Source organism: Gymnoscopelus microlampas, assembly GCF_963454915.1.
Source record: "Gymnoscopelus microlampas genome assembly, chromosome: 7".
NCBI classification, from domain to species: domain Eukaryota; kingdom Metazoa; phylum Chordata; class Actinopteri; order Myctophiformes; family Myctophidae; genus Gymnoscopelus; species Gymnoscopelus microlampas.
Genome location: NC_139944.1, coordinates 43,514,281 through 43,520,280, shown reverse-complemented (window position 1 = coordinate 43,520,280; position 6,000 = coordinate 43,514,281).

Below are 6,000 nucleotides of genomic sequence, written 5' to 3'. Positions count from 1 at the left end.
GCAGTTGTTCGTTTTGACTGACACTTTCACTTAGCAATATACGTTGACTAGGGTTATTAAACATAAGAGAACAACTATTATTTTAGTTGATAAATTAAATATTTCATAATTGTATATATTTTTAGTAATGATCGATGGCTTAAAGAGATCCTCTGACTTTGGGCCTATACAGTTGAGAGGTGGGTGCTTCTGCACAATGGGATATTGATTAGTGTCTAAACATAAAACCTTTGACTGTTAATTACACAGAAAATAAGTATGGCAATCAGTCCTATACTGTTAACATTTCTGATGGTTGAATTGATTTTATATTGACAATAGTAATAGTGTAGCTATATTATTTTCCCAGGATGTGCGCAGTTAGTGTGCAGACTTGAACATGTGACCCAAAATAAACATGCATGCCTCCAAGTAGGCCTAGTCCACAAAACCTTGTGAATATTACCTGCTAATACAACTGAATTCTGTAAAAGAATTGTTGTAATATACTTTTCATTACTTGCATTAAGGTCTCACATTGATATGTTCATTCTGGGCAACACGTGTATATCCTATGTCGCAGACAGTGCGTGCTATAGGGTAGGCCTATAGAAGACCATGAATTTAAACTTGTCAAGTGTCATTGCACTAAGCAAAACGTGGAATGTATTTCTACAGCTGTTGCCCATTGCTTTGAAATAACCAACCCAGATTTTGTTGGCGCCAGAAGAGCTCAAGGGGCGGGGAGGGAGACCAGTATCGACAACTTCAAAACACTCATGATAAATGCACAGATTGGTTCTAGAGCTAAATTGCTTGTAAACGATTCGCTAGTGTGTCATTATGTAGTATTTGGAGTGTAAAATGAACCAGATGACACTGAGAAGCATGCATGTCATTCGAACACATAAATGCAGAGCACTTGACATTCCTGGGAGCTGCATGAGGAGCTTAATAAATGTTCAGTCAATTGCTGCTATCAAGAAGACTTAACCATTAAGACCGTCCTGAGGCGATTCTACAAATGTCTAAATCATAACAGTTTTTTGCAAAAAAAAACTTCTGTTGCTATATATATCTCAAACTTTTGAATGTCAAGGACCCCCAAATGATATGTATTTGGCCGCGGACACCCCCCCTCTCACAATATTTTGTTCCAGGGACCCCCCCAGAAGCAAAGATTTGAGTTACTTAAAAATATATATATATTGAAAGATTTGCAAACATTTTCACTATTTTCCGAAAATAGAAGAAATCTACAAGCTCATAGCTGGCACTCGAGCTTGTATATCTGTTTGAATAGCCGAAGAAATCTGAAAATTACACAGCCCGGTCTTTATGGGTTAAAAAGACTTAAATAACAAAACCGGTTATATCAGATAATATGAGGAATTACAGGCCACTCTACGGCAGTTTTGAAGGCTTTTCTCTTGGCGTTCCTTCCTTTCAGGCAGGGGTTAAATTGGAGTAAAATAATTGCTATAATGAGCAAAGGCAGGCAATCTGCCGCAGACGGAACGCGGCTCCAGCGAGGCTGTAGCTCCAGGCGAGGCGGAACTTTTATCATTCCTAAAATGTCAACGGGGGACTGACTGGGACGAGCAACCTCAACCTATAAGCACCCACCAACCAACTGCTGCTGTTTACAAAGACACTGACACATTCAGTGAGTAGGCTATCCAGTGCTTCTCAACCTGTGGGTCGGGACCCCCACATGATTTTTTTGTGAAGTGACAATTTAAGGACTTTTTGCTAATATACCTCAACAACAACAACAAAAAGAAAGAAAAGATAAAGACCATTACTGCATCACAAGTAACCAAACCATACTATAAAAACTGGTCAAACATTGGTCAAATTGTCAAATAATATGAGAAAGAGGCAATCGTTTAGCCGATCTCACAACGCACAACGCCTCGCGAAGCTAGTGTTGTGAGCTTGTAGATCTGATATTTTCACAATATTTATCTGTGGAACCGAGTCAAGCTAAATATGATTCCTACAATTCCAACGGGTGGGGGTCCCCAGTTCAAATATGACTATTTTTCGAGGGGTCCCCACTCCCCGGTTCAATATATGATTATTTTGGGGGTCGCGGCCTGAAAAGGTTGAGAACCGCAGGACTATCACAGTTTATCATCGTGAACTCATAGAAAAACAATTTCACAGTTTTATTTGTAGGCCTATTTTACGTTGCCACACTAAATATTTCCCACGATATATATCGCCCTCCCTGCAGGACAGGCTCACTGACTTGCAGCTCAGTTTCAGGATCAATTAATAATACGTAACTACAAGTTAGAAATCACACGGATGAACGCTCTGTCTGAAAGGAGAGAAACTTTAAACAAAGGAACCAAATGGCATCCATCCATCGGTCCTTTCAATTCCCCCTTTCTCTAGTTCCCTGCTATCTTGACAGAAGCCAAAAAGAAACAAAAGCCAAAGGGGCTGCTATCATCAAAGATCATAGATATACATGCTACTTGTTTCGCTGTCCTTTCACAGACGCTTGAAGTCTGAGAAGAAAATAGAAAACGAGCCTAATTTTGTTTTTTTGAGAGGCCTGCGCAGGTGTTTTATGTTGCAACCATATATACCCACCTGTAAATCAGATTATTTTATCCAGTCTCATGCTTTAAGTTGATTCTATGCAGCTAAAGTTTATAAGTGAAATAATGGATTAAATTAGGCTAAAACATTTTGCTAATTGAGTTATTTTCGTGATAGGTCCGCAAATGGATTTTGCCCACTAATTTAATCTGGTTATATTCATTATAACTATAGGAGTGTGAATCAAGCACCAGTCTAATCAGGATTAGTCCTCCATGTTTTTAACGTGTTACCTCTAATTTAGTAGACCAGATTGATTGATTGATTGAATACTCTATTAACAGTTTGCAATTAGTAGCCTACAGAGCGATTTACATTGATTGTTAAAAGGATAACACGAAAAGCCCTAAGGGCTTGTTTCCATTGTGGTCCTGCATGTGTATTCAATTCATTAAGACATTTAAAGACATACAATAATAGACAATAATAAACAAGACATAATCAACACTAGTAGCAATGAATGTATAAGTACAGTAAACATTAAGACATGCTACCATGGGCCAATTCCTTGTTCTACCCTTCAAGTCACTGAATTTTATATTCTATAAAATGAAGATAACTTTTGAAGTTGCAAACCATGTCGTTTTAAAGTTGTTCCCAATCATGTTGTCCTCATGGGTCTGAGTTCTGTTATGTAATTTAAATAGACTCAATGCTGACTGATAATATGCTACTGCTGCTGGACTAGAGAGGATAAAAATTGCTTATGCTGCTTTCATAGAAAACGTAGGCTAAATGTATTTCACTTCAATTCAACGGGGAAGGAACATCATGCAGAAATGAATACATCATAATCTAATGAAAACATATGTTGTAGGCCTATCATAAATAATACAATTAAACATTCCGAACTGACTTAATTGAAATAGAACTGATATTTTCACGTTGCCAGTAAGGCCCATCATAAACCATGGGAATTCATGTCTTTCCGCATCGTTTCAAATACCACACCACCACCTTCCGTTTAAAGTCGGAGTAGCATATAGATACTGATTGTCCTGAAGCCGGTCACCCAAACAGTAGCTCAATCGATAGACTGCAACAACTTTCACAAACAAATAAATCACTAATAATTATTTATAAGCAATTTTCACTCATCCTCTGTCCAAATGTATGGGCGCAAATTAAAATGGACCAACGACATTTGCTATGATTAGAAACACAAATAACATGGGGGAAAATTTAAGAGCACATATTAGACTTTTAAATGTGGAGAATGCCTGTAGAATGTTTTATTTCTATGTTATATATTAAATATTTAACGTGTTGCAATTTTAAGTCATCTTAAGAACTGCTTGATATCGCCATTTACATGCCAGATGATGCCAGGACTGCCACGCGGGTGCCGAGACTGTCTCAAATCATGGTGCTTCTTTCAGGGCTGAGATTTGTGCAAACCTACTGCAATTGAATGTTAGGTAGGTCTTGCTACTTGTGAAAACATATAGTGGTCAATAGCATATGCGTGGTGTAGACTAAAACATATTAATCGCAATATTAATAGCCTATTGCCATTATCCATGTCTTAATTACTGTTCTCGTTAGTTGTCGTATTAAACATGGATGAGTAAAGCTCTACTGTTTTGCATGCAATTTATTAGGGAACTTGTACACATTTGCCCTAAGTAGCTATACTTTTCAAATATATATATATTTGTTTTAACATTTTGGACAAAATAGACAATTTTACATCGAGGTGCCAGATGTTCCTATATAGTGCCCACCTATCCTGTATCCTAACAAATGTAGCTGGCTATTTCTCTTCATTCTCACTGCGTAAAATTACTCGACCCCCGTTTGTAGAGAACGTTGACATGGTCTTGTTTGTGCTGATTCTGAACAAGAATTGCAATGCATCTCAGAAGCAGTGAGATACTCTATCAATTAATCAATAAATCAAATCGGTTGCTTCAGATGGGATTTTGATTATTATTACAAAACATACATTAACCACTTCAGCCCTATATACATTTCAGCTATATGAAAATAGCCGATCTACAAGCTCACAATGTGTCACCATGCGAAGCATTGTCAGCTTGTAGATCTGCTTTTAAAAAAAAAGATTTGTATACATTTGAAAACTTGAAATGGGACATTCTGCATAATATACTTTTGGTGCTTTAAGTACATTTTGATGCCAATACTTTATTCATATGTTTATATTACAGTATTGATACTTTTACTTAAGTAAAAAATGTGAGTACTTTTTCCATCTCTGGTATAGTGTAGTTTGCACTACTGAAAATGGCCCCCCACAAGATGTGGCCTATATGGCCCAGCCAGCCTTCCAGCCAGTAGTAGGCCTATACAGCCTCTGCACACACTAGTCATCATCAGTGACTGATTATTGATGAGACCAGTGGTTCATCTCAATATGATGACTGATGTTCCATCAAGACAGCAGTGAATCAGGCTAGCCTAATATGAAACAATCCTTATACAGTAGTACCAGGGGTCTTCAAAAGGGGGTCCAGGACCCCTAGGGGGTCCTCAGCGTTACTACAGGGGGTCCACCAAATCTTTGTGTGATGGGGTCTCTGCTCTACATGTAAAATGTTTTGAGACAACTTGTTGTGATTTGACACTTTAATAAAATTGAATTGAATTGAATTGAATAGCCAAAAATAGCAGATCTATAAGCTCACAACGCCTCGCAGCACGAGGCGTTGTGATCTTGTAGATCGGCTATTTTCTGAGAGTTGGTGTAGGGGGAAAAATAGCAGACAAAGTACAAAGCCAACGGTTGACTAAACATTGAGTGTTCAAAAGGTCTGACTGAAAATATACATTAGCATGAATCCATATAATAGAAAAGACCATGTGTGTCAAACAATTTCATAAAGCTATCTATGAAATCTATGAAAAAGTATATGTGTGGGGGCTGGGGGGTCCCTGCTTCATCTCTTTCTCAGCTAAGGGGTCCGTGGACTGAAAAACGTTGAAGACCCCTGCAGAATAGTCTATTCTCCTGGGGTCCACTAGATGGCAGCTAGAGCCTTAGTAGGCCTATCTTTGCTCAGATTATGCTACATAGCAACCATTTGACTTTGTTTTGCCAGGAGTCTCTTAAAAATAACTTACAACCATTACTGTTGGTCTTAAAGTGAGGGGGAAAAAGAAAGAAAGAAAAAAAACATTGCCACCCCCCCTAATTTATTCATCCAACAGTTGTTGTCTTTATTCACACCGTTTTGCTACATTAAGAGTCCTCAAATGACCCTCTCTTGGATAATTACTTCAACATGTAACTAAATCAATGAAACAGTTGTACATTTATAAGGTACATTTACTGCCCGTAGGTGGGGCAACTTTCATCTGAGAATGTTGATACTCAAATACTATGAAATAAATGGCATCTCCATCCAAATGTATTGTGTTTAATAATAATTACCACTGGTGGATATAGTG